Source organism: Petaurus breviceps, unplaced genomic scaffold (assembly GCF_028583685.1).
Source record: "Petaurus breviceps papuanus isolate PSGF00001 unplaced genomic scaffold, PetGlider_PUasm1.0 188, whole genome shotgun sequence".
NCBI lineage: Eukaryota > Metazoa > Chordata > Mammalia > Diprotodontia > Petauridae > Petaurus > Petaurus breviceps.
In genome coordinates this window covers 33,004,913-33,026,885 of record NW_027185804.1, presented here as the reverse complement: position 1 = coordinate 33,026,885, position 21,973 = coordinate 33,004,913, and the positions used below count along the sequence as shown (strand labels likewise).

General features: G+C 42.3%; 1 long non-coding RNA gene across 2 annotated transcripts in view; it reads left to right on the top strand.

Moving 5' to 3' along the window:
* LOC138163437 (uncharacterized) overlaps nucleotides 1-21,973 on the top strand; it is a 60,155-nt gene that overhangs the window by 30,525 nt on the left and 7,657 nt on the right. Inside the window, exons 2-3 of one of the 2 annotated variants that reach the window (XR_011168883.1) lie at nucleotides 9,149-9,305; nucleotides 15,974-16,179. This is a non-coding gene — a long non-coding RNA (uncharacterized lncRNA). Of the gene's footprint in view, nucleotides 1-9,148; nucleotides 9,306-15,973; nucleotides 16,901-21,973 lie in introns of those variants that run through there. The other variant, XR_011168884.1, reaches the window with a different exon arrangement.

Here is a 21,973-nt window from a genome sequence, read left to right as displayed (position 1 = left end):
ATCTATCTATCTATCTATCTATCTATCTATCTATCTATCTATCTATCTATCTATCTATCTATCTATCTATCTATCTATCTAGTGTTTGGAGTAACCCAGAACCCAGAAAAACCTGGATTCAGGTCCTTATTCTCACTTATAACTGACTGTTACTTTGGGCAAGTCACTTAACCTCTCAGAGCTCTGTAGAGTGTTGAGAGGTTGAGTGGCATAATGGTTAAAGTGTGTAAGGTGGAGTTAGGAAAACTTGGGTCTAGATCTTGCCTCTGGCTGTGTGACCATGATCAAACTGCTTAGTCTTCCTGAGCCTTAGTATCTTCAACTGTAAAAAGAGGGGGTTAGACTAGACGACTGCTATAAAACTATGATCTGAAGTCCTCATAGTCAAGGTTTCCTATGGCTCAGTCATATTGCATTATATTCATATACCATATTTTGTTTAGTCATCCCCTCAACAAAGGGCATCCACCTACTTTCTTCTAGTTTTTTTTTTTTTTGCTACCATAAAAAGTGCTGCTGTGACTATTTTGGCACATAGGGGACCTTTTTTCTGTCTTTTATCTTCTTGGGCTAATGTCCAGTAGTGAGATCACTAAGTGAAAGGGTACCATATTGCATGTTGAGCTTATATTTTGCTAAAATGCTACAATATTTTTCAGAAGAACTGTTATTTAGGCATGCCTCCCCATCTTCTATGGGTGAAATTCACTCTATTCAATTCAACAAATATTTATACATTGCCTATCATGTATTAAGTTCTCTGCTGGGTGCTAGACAGACAAAGATGAAAATCAAACAGTCCTGACTCTAAAGTAGCTCACACAAATGGGAGAGTAAGACTTTAGATTTATCTCTATAGAATTTTTACTTCTTAGACTCAGCCCAGTGTTCTTCCTTGTCAAGATCCCTTCTGATGTGAATTCTGCCATTCAACGTGTTGGCTATTAGAGGCAGCTGGGTAGCACAGTGGATAGAGCACTGAACCTGGAGTCATAGAGCCACGAGTTCAAATTTAGCCCCAGACACTTTCTAGCTATGTGACTCTGGGCAACTCTGTAACCTCTGTCTGTCTTTGTTTCCTCAGTTGGAAAATGGGGATAATAATGGCAGCTGATTTCCAAGGTTGTTGTGAGGATCAAATGAGATAATATTTGTAAAGTGTTTGGCACCCAGTAGGGACTTAGTAAATGTTTTATTTCCTACCTCCCCATTTCTCCCATCCATGTATCACTTGGATTCTTTGGTGACTTCTGAGTCTGAAGATGAAAGAGGAGCCAAATTTCATGATCATTCCATCTATGCCTCAGTCCAAGGCATTGATAAATATGCAAAGCACCACTACAATGTCCCAGGGGCACTCCACCTTCCTCTCAGATGGACATTAAGCTATTAATGGTGGCAATTAAATCATCAGTGAATCCACCAAAACCATTATCATTCAGACCACATAGCCTCATTTTGTTTACAAGAATAGCAGGGAATCACAGGCCCTATTCCTTGTTCTTTGTAATTTCTCTTCAGAAAAAGCTTTAGTGATACATTTTCCTCCACATCATTTTTCTGATATGACATGCCCATTCCTGAACCCAACTATTGTGTAAAAAAGAAAAATGGCTAAGCAAAACCAACCAACATAGTGACTTTTTTTGGGGGCAGAGTACTCATCACTAATCTACTGGTTCCTTAGCCTCTCCCTCTGTCCCTCATGTGCCCCCAGAGTTGTGTACTTCATTATCCTTCCAAGCACAACTCTTTGCTGTTTCCCATACAGGAGACTTCTCACTCTCTTCCCCCCCCCCCCCCCCCCCCCCCCTTCCCTTTCACATTACTTCATAATGCTTTGTAAATACTTTTAAATTTACTCATTCTTGGGGCAACCAGGTAGCACAGTGAGTAAGAGCACCGGCTCCAGTGTCGGGATGACCTGGATTAAATCCAGGCTCAGATACTCAGCACACACCCAGAAACACCTGGCCGTGTAACCTTGAGCAAGTTACTTAACCCCGATTGCTTAAAAAAAAATTTACTCATTCTGGGTGTACATTTCATCCAGGTTCCCTCTTCTACCCCATCCCCAGGAGAAGGTAAGGATCAAAAATAAGGATTATTTAGTTTTTGTCTTTGTGTTTCCAGGGCTTAGCACAGTGCTTGGCAAATGACAGGTGGGTACTAATTATTTATTGAATTGAATTCCATCATTTCTTCCTTGGAACCAATATGGAAAACTGCACTTAATCTGAGGTCACCTTTTGAGTTGTTTTCATGCAAATGATTGTGATTGTACAGATTATTCTCTTGGTTCTTTCTTCTTTGACCTGCATCAGTTTATTCAACTCTTCTCATACATCTCTGAATTCCGTATATTAATAATTTCTAACAGAACAATATATTTTACTGCATATTTTATTCTATATGCCCCGATTTGTTCAGACACCCCCAAATCCACAGGCGCCCATTTTGTTTCCAGCATATTAATACCAAAGGGTGCTCTCATGAATATTTTGTTATATATAGGAACTTTGTATGGATTTTTTTTAGAGAGGGGAAGGCAAGGCAATTGGGGTTACATTTCTTTGGATTTGTGAGCTCCCTGGGGTACATTTTTGGTGATAATGTCTAAGTGGAGCAGTGGAAAGGGGATCAGTGGACTTGGGTTCAAACTGAAGCCCTGCCTTTTACTGGCTGTGTGATCTTCAATAGGTTATTTGGTGTGTTTCCTCATTTCTAAAAATGAGAGGATTGGACTGGAATAAGGTTTCCTCTTACTCAAAATGACGGGATAGGACTAAATGACTTCTAAAGTTCTGAACTCTGAATCTGCAATCTCACGAACAATTTAGTGACTTTTCTCAAATAATTCGAAATTGCTTTCCAGAATGGATACACCAATTTGCAGCTCTATCAGCAGGGCATAAGTGTGCCTGTCTTGCTACATTTCTCCAATGTTGGCTCTTTCTCATATTTGCCATTTTGATGGGTGTAAAGTGATACTTCCTGGTTGTCTTAATGCACATTTCTCTTGTTATGGGGGATTAGGAACATTTATTTTTATGTAGTTGGTGGCAGTTTGCAGGGGTCCCACTGTTGGAGTGCTATGCCTACTATAGCAGTTAGAGGGACAGGAGGATTGGCTATGTGTGCAGTGGGTGCTAGGGAATGGAGTTATTAGACAACCAGAGACCATGTGATAAAATGGGTATAAATGGTGTTTGAGGCTCCTTATGTTATTTCCAGATTGCAATCAAAGCCCTTCAGTTCTGGGAGCTGCATCCAACATTGGTTATTAGCCCTAGGTCTCCTATCATGCACTAACACACACGGAAAGGCACCCTGCTGCCCACAGGGTAGGCATTGCCGCCTTTGCTAGTTTGCCAACCATGCTTCTTTGGAGCCCTGCCTAAAAGTTTCTCTATAGGCACTCCCCCTCCCCCATTCCAGGCCATTTCCCTGAAATCTGAGTAAATGATTGATCACTTCAAAGCAGCAGACAAATGGGCTGCCCAGCTAGCGGATCTCCTTCCAGCCAGTGAGCATTTGGGCACCCAGTGGCAGCCAGGATGCCATCCGCAGATGAGGATTGGAATTTGGTCTGCTGTTGGCAGTTGACTGGAGAGCTCCCAGACTGTTTGCTGGGCTGCAGCTAAAGCAAGAACTGGAGTTTTCTCAGAGCAGGGACGGCAAGGCAAGGTCCACCAGCTCCCCAGTTCCTAGGCTTACAGGACCCAAGTTTGGAAGAGATATTCCTTGTTGCTTACTTGAGCAAAGCACAGAGCTGAGGGGCCCCGTCCAGGGAGAAAGCAGTAAGCCCATAGACGATGAGCTATTTGAGGTCAGGTACCGTGTCAGTTTTTGACTGTTCAGTCCAGCACAGCGCTTGGCCCACATGCCTTGTGATTTACAAAGTGCCTCCCAAATTAGAATAGGAACTTTTTGAGGGCAAAGCCTGTTTTTGTTTTTCTTTGTACCCCAGTGCTTAGCAGAGACTGGCATATAGAAAGCACATAGCAAATGCTGATGTGTTTTCGGTTTTGTATCTGTTTTGAAGGGGCATCCAGGTGGTGAAGTGAGTAGAGTGCTGGATCTGGAGTCAGGAAGACGCTAGTTCAAATCCAGCCTCAGACTAACTAACTCTGTGACCCTGAGCAAGTGGCCTTAGTTTCCTCATTTGTGAAAATGAGCTGGAGAAGGAAATGGCAAATGACTCCAGTATGTTTGCCAAGATAACCCCAGATGGGCAAACAGAGAGTCAGACACAAATGAATAATTGGCGTAGGGAATTCCTAGTGAGGAGACCTTGTATTGATCCTGCTTTGCAACTGTTCTCCAGTTTAGTCTTAGAGAGTTTCTTGGGGGCATTGAGAGGTAATTTGATTTGGCTAGGGTCACTTGATGGGCAGAAGCAGGACTTGAAACCAGATCTTTCTAACTCTGAGACCACTGGGCACCATTCTCTCTCTTTACCATGCTGCTTTTAGGTTGGTTCACAATAAGGGTCAGAATATTTTATCTGAGTTCTCCAACTCCAAATTCGTTGCTCTTTCCAATATACCACAGGGTTAGAAATGTGTCCTCCCTTCTAAGCATCCTAGGGTCATAGACTTTACATATAGGAAGGACCTTGAGATAATTTAGCCCAACTCCTTTTAATAGATGAGGAAACTGAAAGTGACTTCCCCAGGGTCACACAACTAAGTAGCAGAATCAAAACTTAAATCTCGGTCTTCCTAACTTAATTCCAGGGCTCCTGATGTTCTATTGTGGTACGCACTATGCTAAGTGCCAGGGATACAAGGGCACATGCAGAAGGAGTGTGGGCTTCAGTAATAGTAACCAGGACCTGAGACAGCTCTGCCTTCCATTTCTGTCCCACCAAGCCACGTTCTCTCGCATGATCCATTTCCCATCTCTGTCTTAGTCTTCCATCTTGACTCCTGTTACTTCAGTTCTGCTGCCATTGTCCTCTCTGTCATTCTGCCAATACATTACATCTGTATCATGCCAATGCTTTGGAAGTGAGTACATGCATTTCATTCCAGGTGATCTTCATGGAGCTTCTGTGAGGCAGTCCTTATTTTACAAGGGAGACAACTGAGGCATCCAAAAGGCTCAGTGAGCCTTTTGTACAAAGTCACAGAATGAGCCTGTCTCTAAGCTGGGACTAAGACCTAGGTCTTCTTCCCTTCATCTTTTCTTGCCTCATTGTCAACTGCTCAACATCCTGACCTTGCCACTAAATGAGGAAGGGTTTGGATGTGAGTGGTGTTTATAGGTTCTCCCCAAAGCTCAACTGGGTCTGAGCACAATGAAGCTGTCATGGGGAAGGACTATGATTGATTCTCAACAGGGTCAGCCTCTGGGGGATCTACCTGCATTCCAATGTGCTGATTATTTTCTCTTAGGACAGGAGAGAGCCTGATGAGGATCATAGATTTAGACCTGAAAGACATCCGAGAGATTATTTTACTGGGTAGTTAGGTGACTGCCCTATGAAATAACGACATCCTCGTCAACAACAACATCAGTCCATTTTACAGATGAGGAATCTGAGACTGAGAGATGTTAATTTATTTTCCTAAGGTCACACAGGTATTAAGTTATAGAACCAGTAACTGAAGCTAGGTCTCCTGACTCCAAATCCAGTACTGTTTTCAGTATATCATATTGTTTTCATTTAGGATCGAGAACTGGAAACAACCTTAGAAATGACCTCATCATTGGGCGGCTAGGTGGCACAGTGAATAGAGCACTGGCCATGGAGTCAGGAGGACCCGAGTTCAAATTTGGCCTCTGACACAACACAAAAACTAGCTGGGTGGCTTTGGGCAAGTCACTTAACCCCAACTGCCCTCCAAAAAAAGAAATAACCTCATCAATTCACCTCATTTTACAGATAAAAGACCTTAAAAAAAAAGTGAATCCTGCCAAGATCAGAAGACAGTTAGTTATACAGAATGAGCCTTCGAGAGAATGTTTTTCAGAGCATAGTTGATTTGCATTTATCAGGAATAAGTGACACACATTTCCTATGGAGATATATATAGACATAGAGAAGAACAGTTTTCTATGTAGGCAACAAGCAAGTACAAGGAAAGAGACTTTTGGCAGCAGAGAAGAGAGTCTCCTATGGATTTTAAGGGAGAAATGGATTTGATGACTGAAATGTGAAGAGGAGTAGATGCAGAGAGGCCTGCCTGATGACCCGCTGGCAGCTGGCAGACGTAAGGGTGGGCTGGGAAGGGGAAGCGGTGTGAAGACTCTGTGGAAGACCACTGGGCCTCTGCAGTATTAGAGGTGAGAACTGCCTTGGACAGAAGTGTTCTCACCATGTGTTCCTCTCCACCAGTGAGCTCTTGGTTTGTGCCACCTTTTCCAAATGATCTTCTGTGTTTTGTGGAAGGGCACACTCCAGGTTTATGGGGCACTGTTTTGTAGCTACTGTAGTTGTCTTAGTAAATGACTTTGCTCTGCTATTAAAGGTAAGACTGGTGAGAGCTTGTAAGCTATTGTTTTAGAAATGGGAAACCACAGAATATCCTAGAGCCTATGAGAGCGTTCACCCCCTTGGAGACCCAGCCTACAAACCTGTGAGTTCCGAGATGGGGAGACATCTCAGACAGGGAGGACTCAATGACCAGTTCAGCACTCTTCTCATTATACTGTGCTTCGGGTAGGCTGACCTCAGAGGTCAGTGGGGCTTCTGCTCAGCAGCCAACCCTTTTCTGTTTTTCTACAGTTGGAAGGAGCGCTGTTACAGTTTTCTATATCACTCTTAGAATCTCTGCCCAATAATACCTTAACATAGAAATCTTCCAAGCTTTCTTTGGAGAAGAGGCCAATTGAACTAGTCTTATAAATAACCCTCCACCTTAATAAACTCGAGTGGGAGAATTACAGAGGTCTCTAGTGGGAGAAGAGAAGTTTATCCTTGCAGTAGAAGACAAGAGCCCTGGTGAAAGGCTTGCCTAGTGAGGCACATTCTTACCCATAAAGCTCGAGCCCCTCACAGTTTTTTTTTTGGGGGGGGGGTTAAGTAACTTGCTCAAGGTTACATGGCCAGGTGTTTCTGGGTGGGTGCTAAGTGTCTGAGCCCAGATTTGATCCCCAGGTCATCCTGACACTGGGGCCGGTGCTCTTACTCTCTGTGCTACCTGGCCACCCCCCCCCCCACAGTTTTTTGCCTTGATTAATATTTATCTATTGATTTGAAGCTACTGTTAAATCAGGATAGATGTGTCTGTGGAGGACAGTAGTGTGTGTGTGTGTGTGTGTGTGTATCTATGTCTATCTACCTATCTATCTATCTAGGAACGAATAAAGGATGTAGAGTCAGGATTGTTTTTCACTCATGTCCCCTTCTTTGTGACCTCATGGACCATATATGTTGATTGGTTTTCTTGGCAGACATACTGAGTAATTTGTTATTTCTTTCTCCAGTGGGTTAAGGCAGACAGAGGTTATGTGACTTGCCCAGGTCACACAACTAGAGGCCAAATTTGAACTCAGATCTTCCTTATTCCAGGCCCAGTGCTCTGTCAGCTGAGCTATTTGGCTGCCTCAGAGTCAGGTTATCTGGATTCAAATTCTATCTGCAGCTTACTGTCTTACAACAGCAGCTGTCCAAAGCTTATACTTTTGGTTCTCTGGGCCTTAATTTCCTCATCATTATAATGTGAGACTCAGACTAAATCATTAATAAAGTCCCTCCAGTGACAAATCCTATGACATTTGTAAGTCGGAGCCCTGAGTGTGCTGTGTTTAGGGGCTTTGCTTCTAGCCAGAATGTCATCTTTGGAGATGACACCTCCCAGGGTGGCCAGCCACTCGAGTTTTGATCCTTTGCTGTCCCTGCCACTGCCAAAAGTGACTGATTGCTCTTGTCTCATTCATCTCAGGACTGCCACCATTATGGTCTTTTCTCAAGGCTCGCCTGCACACCAGCATTGCACTCCCTGCTTCTGTCTTCTCCTAGGGGTTAAGAGGGGTCAAGCATCACTTGCTATGAGCCATACCATTGGACTAACAGCCAGATTCTCTGGGGATGGGAGCCTTCTTCTCCTTGAATGAATAATCCAAACAGTGTTTACTGTTCTCTGTAACCTGCAGTGAGTGATGAGTATCTGGATCATGCCTTTCATAGGGGAGGCCCAACATCAGTGGCCCTGGGTTATTTTGTGTCAGTTGAGGTAGAATCCTGAGGTGTTTTGGCACCCAGAAGAGCCTCACTCAGTCTGTCCCTGCTCTGCTTCTCCCCCTCTAGTAAGTCTAGTCAGGGGACTGTTCTGGGGTGTTCGTTTCTCCCATAGAACCTTGTATCCTAAGCTCTGAGGTCTCTCCCTAGACCTGACACTCTGTAAGTGCTGAAATTCCTAGGCTCTTTGGATAATATCCCTAGAGCTAGAAAGGAACTCAGAGCTTATGTAGTCCAATTCCCACGTTTTACAGATGAAGAAACTGAGGCCCAGGGAGGTCGTGACTCTTTCAAGGTCACATAAGTAGTAAGTAGATGTGGGATCTGAACATGAGCTGTCTGACTCCCTAGCTAGGGTTCTTGCTACAAGACCACCCTGACTCCCAGCAAAATTAAATTCCTAGTTACTGCTCTGCTACCAGCCACTCAGCAGCTGTCCAAAGCCGAGTCTAGCACATGGGCAGGCTTATAAGCACCAGCAACCAAGGGGACCCTGGCTAATTCCCAAAGCAAATGCTCCCAGGAGCTGGGGGAGAGCAGCACCTTCAGAGACCCTAGCCCAGGGTCCCAGTCACAGTCTTTACCCTTGCCAACCACGGGAGGATTGCTGTTTTCCGTTTCCTTTATTGGAGATGCTTTTTGCAAAGAGCAGCTGGAGGCTTTTCAGCGGCAGGTCTCCTTTCCAACTGTTTCATCATGATGCCTAGTGCAAGACTCAGTGTTTCTCATTTTTGCCGGGGTATTCTCAGTACTCAGGGCTCAGGAAGCACTTAATAATTAACTGGTCACCTTGGACTGGTGACAGTGTTATCTCCTGTACTCAGAGGGACTCAGAGGGCTTTACAGATGGCAGTTTGTACTGGCTCCCAAACTCAGGGCCCGAGGATTTTAGGACTGGAAGGGAATTTGGATGTTGTCCCAACCAATCTCCATTATTTTTACAAAATTCTCCTTTTACAGAGAAAGAAACCCAAACCTAGAAAAGTTGAGTGAGCTACCCCAGATCATACCGTGCATTAGCAGCAGAGGCAGGATCCAAATCCAGGACTTTTAACTCCATATCCAATGCCCTTCTGTCCTCATTTAATGAAGAATAAAGCCAAAGTCCAGAGAGAAGGTAAGTGACTTAGCCAAGGTCACACAGTCAGTAAGTGGCTAACCAGCAGGTTCAGAGCTCTTCCTATTACACCCTGGGGACCTCCCTTCTTAAGCAACCTGGCAGAGTCATGTGCTGTCTCTTTCCTTTTTTACATGGCACTACTGAGGTATGAATAGACTGTCCTGGTTCTGACACAAGAGACCAGGTTTAGGGAATAGACTCACTCCCTTATGTAGTCTTCTGTTTACTAGCCCACATAGTCTCTGCTCCCACATAATGTTTGTTGTTATCGTTGCTGAGTTGTTTCAGACATGTCCGACTCTCTGTGACTCCATTTGGGGTTTTCTTGGCAAAGATACAGAGTGGTTTGCCATTTCCTTCTCTGGTTCATTTTACAGATGAAAAAACAGAGGCAAACAGGGTTAGGTGACTTGCCCAGGGTCACACAGCTAGTTCGTGTTTGAGACTGGATTTGAATTCAGGCCCTCTTGACTCCAGGGCTAGTGCTCTATCCACTTTGCCATCTAGTTGCTCCCACCATGTAAGAATAGCTAATAATAATAGCTAACATTTACATTGTACCTACACTGTGCCAGGCACTTTACAATTCTTTTCTCATTTGATCCTCCTAACAACCCTGGAAGGTATGTGCTATTATTATCCTCATTTTACAGTTGAGGAAAATGAGGCACTTAACAGAGGTTAAGTGACTTGTCCAAGGTCACACAGCTAGTGTCTGAGGTCAGATTTAAACTCAGAACTTTTTGACTCCAGGTTTGGCACTCTATCCACTGTGCCACTTAGTGTTTCAAATCCAAGTAGAAGCCTTTTAAAAAAATATTATTATTCTCTTTGCTTAACATGGCATCTGAATCTGGACATGTACTCGAAGTTTATTAACTCAGGGATTCTGCTTAGTTCAGTGCCAGAAGACGTCTCAGATGTAACAATAAATCCTAAATTATAATGACAAGAATGATAGCAACAACAAATAGTATTTCTAGAGTGTTTTAAGGCATGCGAAGTGATTTACAAGAATTATCTCATTTTATTCTCACAGCAACTCTGGGAGGGGGATGTATAGATGTATTATTATCCCTATTTTAGAAATAAGGAAACTGAGGCAGATAGGGGTTAAAAACTTGTCAGCAGTCCTACAGCTAGTAAGGGTTGGAGGTCAAACTTGAACTCGGGTCTTCCTGACACCGGGTCTATCTACCGCTCTGCCTAGTTACCTTTCCTTCTCTCAGAGTCTGGAGCAGAGACTTGCTAGCTCCTTGGTGTGGCTCCTGCCACCCTAGCCACTGCCTGGGCAAGGAGCACCATTCTGTCTGGCCAGAAGAGTGGCCTAAAACAAACTCATGAGTTGGGTCTATAGACTGCGGTTTGGAGAGGACTCTTTGGTGTTGTCAACTTAGATATGAAAATTGTGCTGATCCTGTACATTACTCCCTAGACCATGAAGATCCTAGGATCAGAGCTAAAAAGAGTGTAAAAAAATTATCTCAACTTTTTGGTCTCAGGGCCCTTTATGTTCTTAAAAATATTCAGAACCCCAAAGAGCTTTTGTTTATATGGGTTCTAACCATAAATATTTACTGTATTAGAAATGACAACTGATAAAATTTTAAAAATATTTACTTACTAATTTATTTAAAAAATAGTAAACTTATTACATGTTAATATAAACTTTTTTGCAAAAAAAAAAAACCCACTATATTTTCCAAGGCAAAAAAAAATCAGCCAGGAGTGGCATTATTTACATATTTTTGCAAATCTCTTTAATGTCTGGCTTGATTCTTACACTTGCTTCTGCATTCAGCCTATTTTGGTTGAAGTACATGAAGAAAATCTGGCTTCAAATAGATATATAGCTGGAAAAGGGAGGACTATTTTAACAGGTAAATGATGTCTTAGTATTATTAAGAAAATGTTTTTTTTTTTAAAGCAATCGGGGTTAAGTAACTTGCTTAAGGTTACACGGTCAGTTATTTCTGGGTGGGTAGTAAGTGTCTGAGCCTGGATTTGATCCCCAGGTCATCCTGACACTGGAGCCGGTGCTCTTACTCGCTGAGCCACCTGGCTGCCCCTAAGAAAATGTTTTTTACTTCCCCCTGAAAGGGTTTGCAGATCAGACTTTGAGAGCTGTTGATCTAGTCCATTTTACAAATGAGGAACAGCCCCAGATTGATTATGTGATTGACCCAAGATCATATAGGTAAGAAGTGGAGGACTCTGGTCCTTTGATTCCAAATCCAGTGCCTGCTCTTCCCTCACCCCCCTTCTCAGGTGGAGGGGAGCTGTCTTTTCTGAGTTCTTGGTCAGCACGTTGCTATTAATAATAGTGATGATGATGCTGATAGCTGACATTTATAACTTTCTTTAAGATTTGCAAAGGGCCCACACACATGATCTCATCTGTTTGCATCTCTCCTCTTCACAAAACCATAGGATCACAGATTTAGAAATTATTTGATGCGTAAGAGACATTTCTACCTGGATGCGCTCTAGGCATCTCTAACTCCACATGTTGGGAATGGAATTCATTATCTTCCCTCCCTGCCCCTTCGACTTTCTCCTCTTCCCAGGTTCCTATTTCTGAGGAGGTCACTACTGTCGTTTCACTCACCCAGATTCACCACCTTGGATTTATTCTCAACTCTTAATTCTCTTCCTACGAAGGGAAGAGAATAATACAAAATGACCACCCAATGTTAATAAAATGAACATGGAGACAGACACAATGAAACTGTTCACACACAGTGGTCAATGACAGTGTCTTACTGTCTAAGTTAAAGGACATATCTGACTCATTCACTTAAAAGATGAAAAAACTGAGGGCTAGAGAGGTTAAGGTCACTCAGATACTAAATGGAAGAGCTGGGATTTGAACCTGGGTCCTTTGACTCCAAATCTAACATAGAAACACTGTAATTGAATCGCAGGATTCAGTGATTAGAAGGTGGGCAGAAACCTCAGAGGCTATCTGGTCTAATTAATACTTGAAAAAGAACTTTATTGTACAACATATGTTCATTCAACTTTTTTTAAACACATCTAGTGAGAGAAAATGTCTATCTTTCATTCTACTTCTCCCTATGTCGATGTTACAGGTACATGTTTTATCTATCTGCGTGATTGTTAGCTCTATGGGGTTAGGACCTTATCTTATTTCCCTGTGCATTTCCTTCAGGCTAGTATAGTGTTCTTGCCCATGTAATTCAATACTTTAAGGGCTTTGCAACTTCAGGACCATGATCTCCACCAGAGTGGACACCATCTATGCCTTCTTTTACTAAATGTTGGCATGTTTTGTTTTGCCATAGAAAACAGTTCCTAACAAACACCCAAACCAACCTTTTACAAACTATATTCCATGGAAAAATTGATTATCCATTATTAACAGAAAGGATTTGAAGTATGACATTGACATTCACCATTGTGTGTGAATAGTTCTGTTGTGTCTGTCCCTATGTTCATTTTATTGACATTGCTGTGATCATTCTATATATTGCTCTTTTTATTCTACTATTTTCACTCTATCACTTCATGTAAGTCTTCCCACATTTTTCTGGGTTGGAAGAATAATAAATTCATTTTGGACATGTTTAATTTGAGATGCCAAAGAGAGATATAAGCTTGTTGACTTGAATTGATATGGCACAGTAGACAGTGTGCTGGCTTGGAGTCAGTAAGAACAGAATTCAAATCCTGCCTCAGAAGAAATATCTGTGTGACTTTGGGCAAGTCACTGGACCTTTTTCAGTCTTAGTTTTCTCATTCATAAAAGGGGGATAGGCAGCTAGATGGTGCCATAGGGCACAGAGCGCTGGGCATGAAGCCAGGAAGACTCCTCTTCATGAGTTCACATCTGGCCTCAGATGCTAACTGTGTGACCCTGGGCAAATTGCTTAACCTTTTTGCCTCAGTTTCCTCATCTGTCAAATGAGCTGGAGAGGAAATGGCAAACCATTTCAGTACATCTGCCACCCCTAGGCAGCTAGGGGTGATGTGGGCTGTTCACTTTCTCCCAATACCCCATGCAATCCATGGCCACATCTTGTCATTTCCAACCCTACCATGTCTCTTACATCAGTCCTTTTCCCTACTCACATGACCACTGACTTGATTCAATCCCCCATTCCCTCTTGTTAGACAATTGCAACAGTCTCCTAATTTTTCTTCCTGCTTCAGATTTTTTTCCTCTCCTCTCCATCCTCCACCCACCTGCCAAACTGATGTTCTGAAAACCTTAGGTCTGACCACGTCACTTCCCTTCTCAAGAATCTGGGGGTGAGACCTATTGTGTTGGCAATATGTTGGAATTGCCAATGTTGACTGCATTTTGCTTCTAGGATGATACATAAACTCCTACATTTGATTCTCCAAGCCCTTCGAAATCTGCCTCCACCCCACCTTTCCAGGCTTATCTCTTGTGACTCCCTCTCACATGTTCTTTGTTTCAGCCAAATCCTTGTTCCCTCTTCTCTGAATACAACATTCCACCTCCTTCCTTTGTTCCTTTGCCTGCTCTGCCTTGAATAATAATGGTCTCCCTGCTTTCCCTGCCTCTTGGAATCCTAAGCTACCTTCTGGGGTCCGTTGAAATGCCCCTCCTATGTGATTCCTTTCCTTATCCCTCAGTTAATATATCATTCTTCCTCCTAAAATTACATTGTTCTCTCTTGTATTTACTTATCCTTATCCTTGATATTTTCTCTCAGTAGAATGTGAGTTCTTTGAGGGCAGGAGCCATTTCATGTTTTGGTCTTTATATCATCATTTCCAAGTGCAGTTTCTGTCACATACCGTATTTCCCCGATAATAAGACACTGGCTTATTATTTTTTTTTTGGACAGAAAAACACCAGAGGGCTTATTTTCAGGGGAGGGCTTATTTTAATGAACATTGACAGCAGTTTTAATAAACAGGTAAATGTGAACAAAAAAATGTACCTTTATTCAATAATGAATTCAATAAAGAACAGGATGACGCGCTCACTGCTGCAGCTCTGATTGGATGCAGCTCGGAGCGCGGCGTGCGTTTCACCCGGGGTGGGGGGGGACGGTGCATACAGAGGGTACCGTAATGTAGCGTGTAGCGCAGGCGATCACCTTCACTACAGTAGCAATCTCAATAGGGCTTATTTTCGGGGGAGGGCTTATTTTAGAGGAATCTTACACAGTAAGGGGAGAGCTTATTTTCAGGATAGGTCTTATTATCGGGGAAACACGGTAGTAGATGCTTAAAAAAGCTTGTTGACTTGAATTGATATGGCACAGTAGACAGTGTGCTGGCTTGGAGTCAGTAAGAACAGAATTCAAATCCTGCCTTAGAAACAATATCTGTGTGACTTTGGGCAAGTCACTGAACCTTTTTCAGTCTTAGTTTTCTCATCCATAAAAGGGGGATAGGCAGCTAGGTGGTGTCATAGGGCACAGAGCGCTGGGTGTGGAGCCAGGAAGACTCCTCTTCATGAGTTCAAATCTGGCCTCAGATGCTAACTGTGTGACCCTGGGCAAATTGCTTAACCTTTTTGCCTCAGTTTCTTCATCTGTCAAATGAGCTGGAGAGGAAATGGCAAACCATTTCAGTACATCTGCCAAGAAAACTCCAAATGGGGTCCAGAAGAATTAGACACAGAGAAGAATCAGAACAGTAACAACAAAAAGGGGATAATAATAGCACCTGCCTGCCAGGGTTGTTGTAGGGCTCAAGTGAAATTTTATTTTACACTCATACACACACAGAGACACACACACAGACACATAGACACACAGACACACAGACACACATACACATAGACACACAGACACACACACAGAGGCACACAGACACACAGACATACACAGAGACACACACAGAGCTTTGCAAATCCTAACATGCTAGCCATCATGGAACCTTTCATTTTATAGTGCTTTGAGATTTATGAAACCCTTTGCTCAACACGACCCCATGAGCTATGTAATATAACTGTCACCATCACTATTATTATTCCCATTTTACAGATGAGGAATTTGAGACTCAGGGAGTAACTATTTTAGGGTCACATAGCATGTAAATATTAGAGGCAGAATTCAAACTCAGGTCCCACCTGCCTCCTAATCAGGTGCTCATTCTACTGTATATACACCATAGTGCCTCACTAACATCCACGATGACTTTACATCCGTGGGAGAGAGGGATGGAGGAATGGTTGAATCCACTCTCTTCTGGGCTGATCCACATTCTTTTCTCATCTGCCTCAGTATTCCTATCTTTGGGTATTAAAGATGGGGTTGGGGGTGGGGAAGGGAAGAAAACGAAAAGGTGACCGTGATTGCTGAAGTTCAAGTTGATTGTGATCGTTGGTGAATCTGAGAATGCCAGGTCCCAGTCTGCTGGGCTGCCTCCTACCCTCTGCAGTCAGAACTGTGAATGTCAAGCTCCACTGGTCAGCCATTGCCTCCAGCTCCGTGGCAGCCAGAAGGTTTTTTTCCACCCTTGCAAATGACGAGTAAAAGGGCACTAAATATTTAATGCTTAAAAGTTAAATATTATCATAAAAGTAATTTAATATAAATGGCTTTCAGCAAATCCTTATCCATATTTCATGACTGAAATGGGTGTCTGGTTTCTAATGTTTGCAAGCAATTAATTTTAATGGGTGTGTACTCTCTATTTCTCTATGTGTCTCTCATCTCCAGGAGACCCTGAATCCATTTGAGAAAGGAAAGAGCTGGACATCGGATGTCACTGGGGACAGAAGGAGAAATGGAGACCAGAATCCAGGCCTTGAAATGACTAGTTAATAGGCCATTGGTAGTTACAAAGTGTTCCATGAGGACCCATGCCTTTCTCTGCTTTGTGAAAGTCCAAGGACATGAAACTAATGTGGGCAATTGATGCCAAGGTTACTTTAATCACCTACTGAATAAATCTGTAGATAAAAGTCCTCCATTTGGCTTCAGGGGAGGTGTCAGTCCCAAGCCTTTGCCCATCTACATGATATCTCTGTTTGTGACTTATCCCCTTACTAATCTATAAGAAAGTAATCAATCAATCGGTCAATCGCACAGTCAGTCTTCAAGCATTTGTTAAATGTTTGCTATGTGTCAGGTACTGTGATAAACAAAGGGGGATACAGAGACAAATGGTCCCTGGTCTCCAGGAGCCCACATTTCAACAGGGGAGAGAACTCAAACACAAATTGGTATATATACAGAGTAGATGGAAGGCAACTTCAAGGGGGAAGGCTCTATCTAGAGCAGCAGCTTATCATAGGATCATGGCTGTAGAGCTGTAAGGAACACAGTTGTTCAATTGTGTCTGAGTCTTCATGACCTCATTTGGGGTTTCCTTGGACAATATACTGGAGTGGTTCAGCCATTTCCTCTTCCAACTCATTTGACAGATGAGGAAACTGAGGCAAATAAGGTTAAGGGACTTGCCCAGGGTCACACAGCTGGTAAGGTCTGAGGCTAGATTTGAATTTGGGTCTTCCTGACTCCACTCTGTTGCCCCATACTGGACCTAAGAGGCCATCTAATTCAGCTCGTCTTATTTTATAGATGAGGAAAATGAGGCCCAGGGAAGTTAAGTGACTTGTTCAAGGTCATACAGATAGTAAAAATCATAGGTGCTGGGCCTTAGTTTTTTATTTGTAAAATAAGGTGGTTGGACTAGATACCATTTCGGTCCATTTTTCACTTTAAATATATGATCCTATTTCTTTTAGTACACAAAACATAAGAACTTTTTTTGGGGGTACTTGTAAATCTCTGTCAAGATTCTTTGTCCATTCATCATTTCTCACTTTTGCTTTTATATGGTTATGACTTGTGTAGACTCTGTTCTCTGATTCTTCACCAATCCCACTGTCTCCCTCCTTTTGGCTTTGAATGATTTCATAAAATCCCTTCTGGATTTCCTTATTTTTCTCACACTTGCTTATCTTAACTGCATTATGATATTTTGTTATCTGAATGCACCACAATTGATTTAACCATTTCCTTATTGTTCTATTGAATAAGTTACTTCCAGGTTGGTTTTTTTTTCCCCAATTACAAATAATGCTGCTAGGAAAGTCTTTGAACAGATAACTCTTTTTGTTTTTGTTGTGTGCCTTTTGATAAGTCTCTTAGGGTATAATGTCATCAGTGGAGTTATTGTGTCAAGGGATAAAAAAAGAAAAACTCTGTTTTGTTTTGTCCTCATTCAATGCCTCCCAGAATGCAGCTTGCATATAGGGCTCTATAGAGTAAGGTAAAAGGATACTCGGCTTATACAAGAACTCAGGCTAATTCTATGTCAAATACAGACCAGTTTTTATTTCAGGTTTTGTTATTTTCAACTTTTTCTCACCTTGCCCCCAGATTGCTCTCCAGGGTAGGTCCTCAATAAGTTTTTTGTTGACTGAATCCCCCAATAAGCTAAATCATTTCTTGGAATAATCCTTTCTGAGGTAGGAGAGATGACCCATCTTCTTATTATAATTTACTAGGACTCAGACTGAATGTAGTCTGGTGCTTTGGTTAAAGCAGCATCTGAGGAAGGTGGGATGGGAGTATTAATTTGGTCTTTTGACCTAACCCTGTCCCCACTTCATGCTCTCCCTATTATTCTAAAACCTGAGAAAGAGGATTATGGATTATTTGTGGAGTGATGACAGGTGGATTTGATGACCTAATGAACCCCAGAAGTATACATCCTGCCTTAAGGAGACACATCTAAGTGAAAGGGCAGAATGGCTCTTGGTGCATGACCCTAGGTTGACATGTGTTTTGGGAAGATTGCAATCCACTGCTGCTGAATGGATGGCTGGCTTGCTAGGATTATTGATCCTAGGTGAGAGGTTCTGAACTTCCTCCATCTAGTCTTCAGAGAGCTTTGACTCAGGGAAGGCTCTATGTGTAAATTGTGGTACTATTGCCTGATAGGTTGATGCTTAATTGTTAGAAGAGACACCACTCTCATTTTGAAATTAGAAATGACTTAAGTCAGAAGCAATTTTGTCCCTTAATAGTGATTAGGAGCAACTTGGGCCCTCAACAGCACAGGCATTTATGGGAAAAATAAATTGATTGGCCTCCTGACCTTGAAACCAAGCAGTGATTCAGCAGGAGGAATGACGGGTGGTGGGTCTTGGGCAATCCTGATGTTGGGCGCAGATGTGATGACCCTCCTGGAACAGGGTCTTGGTAACACAGGACCCACTGATGAATTGATGAAGAAAATGGTTTTAGGAAGGACTTTTTAAAACTCCACTTTCATTTAGATGTTTTAGGCTCTCTTTCACTCACACTCATTGGCCAGTCTCATTTCCTGTTTCCTACTTCACCTTTGCTCACTTTACTCTGATAAATCTTATTGATCTTCATTTACCTCATGCCTAGCATAGTCCTTGGCCAATAGTAGGGGCATAATTAATATCTGTTGATTTATTGAGATGGGGATAGAGAAAGTCACTGTCTTCACTCCTTCCATATCTTTAACACTGGCTACAGAGAAGCCCAGACAGTGAGGTGGTACAGTGGATAGAGTCCCAGGCCAGAAATCAGGAAAATTCATTTTCCCACTTTCAAATCTGACCTCAGGCACTTACGAGCCGTGTGACCCTGGGCAAGTCACTTCGCCCTGTTTGCATCAGTTTCCTCCTCTATCAAATGAGCTGTAGAAGCAAATGGCAAACCACTTTACTATCTTTGCCAAGAAAACCCCAAACGGGGTCACAAAGTTGAAAATGACTGAACAACAACATAGAGAAGACTGCTTATATCCCTGATCCCAAATGAGAGTCAGTTCAATTTTTACAGCTTTCATTTCCTCTGGTGATAAAGACTCTTGTGTTCTGTACCCCATCATCTGGATGGAAAAACCAAGGCCTAGGTGAAAGTAACCAGCCTTCTTCCAAAGTTAAGAAAAGTCATTTTCTTTATTTTCTGCCTTCTTGATATCCTCCCCTCCTTTTCTCCCTCTCTTTACTTTCATTCATGTCAATTTTGGATTATAGTTTCAGATCAACTTTCAATTGTCTTTTAGCAGATTTTTAATTATCTTAGTGCTACACTGAGAGGAGGCTGGTTCAGAAACTCATCCAGTTTTGAGTCACATCTGTAGATCACGTAGGTATAATCTCTATGGCAACTGACCCATGTTGGGTGGGAGCAAATAAACCCAGAACTAAAGGTTAATTGCTGTTTCATTTCTGCCTTTTTTTTCCTCCCCAATTCCAGCATTGTGGATTGAGCTTCTAATTAGAATTGAATTATCAGCAGATTGAACATCTTTATTATTTCAGTGGCTGAAAAATGACAGGCTGGCTTAGAAATGGGCTGCTTGCTAGTGGCCTTACCTTCTACTCCCTTCATGCATGGGGTCGATGAGAGGCTCCACCTAATTGGTCGTTTGCCAAATAGCCCGAATCTTTGCTGGCACCAGGAAGTTTTACTTGGCCTTGTATTCATTTGGTTTTTACCTTGAAGGAGTGGTGTCTCTGGCACATCATAAACACTAAGAAGTGTTTGTTGACTGACTGACTGATCCAGATCCTGAGTGGTGATCCTGGATCAGTGACTGGGAGCAGATAGAAACAGAAGGTTTCCATGTTAATATATAGATCAGGGGTGGAATGGTGACCTCAGAATTAATCAATCAACCAATTATTAAATTAATTTATCAATCAACCAATTATTAAAATTAATCACCAGTTAATTATTTTTAATATATTAGTAATTATGACATATGGCTGTATTGTATATTATTAATAATTATTGATTATAAGTTATTAATATAATTGCTGTGAATTATTAAATACCTGCTGCATGTCAGGCAGTGTACTAAGAGCTGGAATATAATGCTAAAAAATGAAATAGTCCTTTATCCTCAAGGAACTTCCATTCTGCCAGGGGAGATACCATATACATACACACATACACACATGCATGCATGCATACATGCATACATGTATATGTGCACACACAAACACACACACATATATAAAAAGGATGCTTGCAAAGTAGAAGCAAGGTCACCTTAGAAGAGAATGCATAAGCATATTTAGCGAGAGCAAAGTGACTGGGTTTCTTTCATCATCTTAGGGAATCTATAGGATCACAGATCTACAGCTGAACAGGATCTCAGGCCATCTAGTATAAATTAATTTTTATAAAGGAGAAAGGGAGAGAAAGTGATTTGGCTAAGATCACCAGGGATGGGTACATGCATCTGAGGTAGAATTTGAATCCAGTTTACAGTTATAGGAGATCAAAAAACCTCCTTTTACAAAGGAGGAAACTGAGGCCCAGAGAGGTCAAATGATTTGCCTAAGGCCAAAGAGAGATAGTAAATAGCAGGGCCTGGATGTAATTTGACTTTCAGTGGTAATAGCCATTGCCACAGCTACCAAATGCTCTGACTGGATCTACTCTGCTTTCCTCAGCTTCCTGGGAACTGGGAATGTGGAATTACAAGATCATGGAATCCAAAGACCTCCTGTCATTTTGTAGTTTCTACCTTCTTCCTTGAAGATGACTATGTTCACTCGATTTCAAACTGACCTCCTTGAAAAAGCAAGAATTGCTCTGGCTAATTGATTCCAGTGTTCGGCAGCCCTTGTTTTGGGGGAGGTTCTTTCTAAGCTCTCATCTGATTTCCCCATGCTACTTTTTAAACCCATTTCTTCCTTTCCTGTCATTGGCAGAGATGGAGAATTTCTCATTGGTATCTCACAGATGACAGGTTGCTGTGTTCATGGTACCAGGGACCTGGTGAAATCTCCCTGCAATCTTTTCTTCTTCCAGTTAAATAATCCCTGTTCCCTTAACCTTCCTTCACAAGTCCTTGGGAAGTTCCTTTCATTCTCTCATACCCTACTCTAGGACAATAGTAGCCTACACTTATGTAGCCCACTGGTGGGGCTTATAGAAGGACAGGCCTGGAGAGGTTAAATGCACTGCCCAAAGTTATAGAGAAGTCAGATGTCACGTGCTGGGATTTGGACCCAGATATCTTGATTCTAGGGTCAGAGCTTGTTCCATTCTCTGACTCTCCCTCCCTCTCTAGTGCTTCTTTCTTTCTCCAAGGCTGTCTGTTCATTGGAGAGGCCCAGATCAGGGGAAAAAACCTGCGGAGAAAAGGAAACCCAAGTGTCTTTGAAGCTGCAAATGCCTTTGAGCTTAAATGCTAAAACTTTCCTTTGGGAGATTCTCATACTTTCTGCAGATTCCTTCCCTATCCTTTGCCCCACCTCCAGCAGTTCTTTTTGGACTTACTTCTGGGAGCCATTAGCCTGATGCCTGCTGGTTATTCCCAGTGAACTTTTGGAGAAGGTGAGAATAGTGCTGAGATTTGGAATGAAGGATGCTGGAAGAGAACCATCCCTCTCACCCTAGAGGTCATTCCAAAGAGTGCCAGTCAATGTTTGATTGGGATTGGAGTTCTGGTTGTATATGTCTATGGAGATGATTTTTTTTGACCCCCAGGATGTGGCCATTTCCAAGACTCCTGAGCCAACCTTCTTTTATCCTATTCCTCTCAGTCTAGGCAGATTCTTCTCCCTTGTGTTTACTGATGCTGTCCTTTACATCAAGAATGTTTTCTCTCTTCCTCTTTAAATGTTGAGTTTCCTACCCATCATTTAATGTTCCATTCAAATGCAATGACTTGGGGAAGAATAACTTCTTGGGAAAGAGTTTAGAATAGTTCTA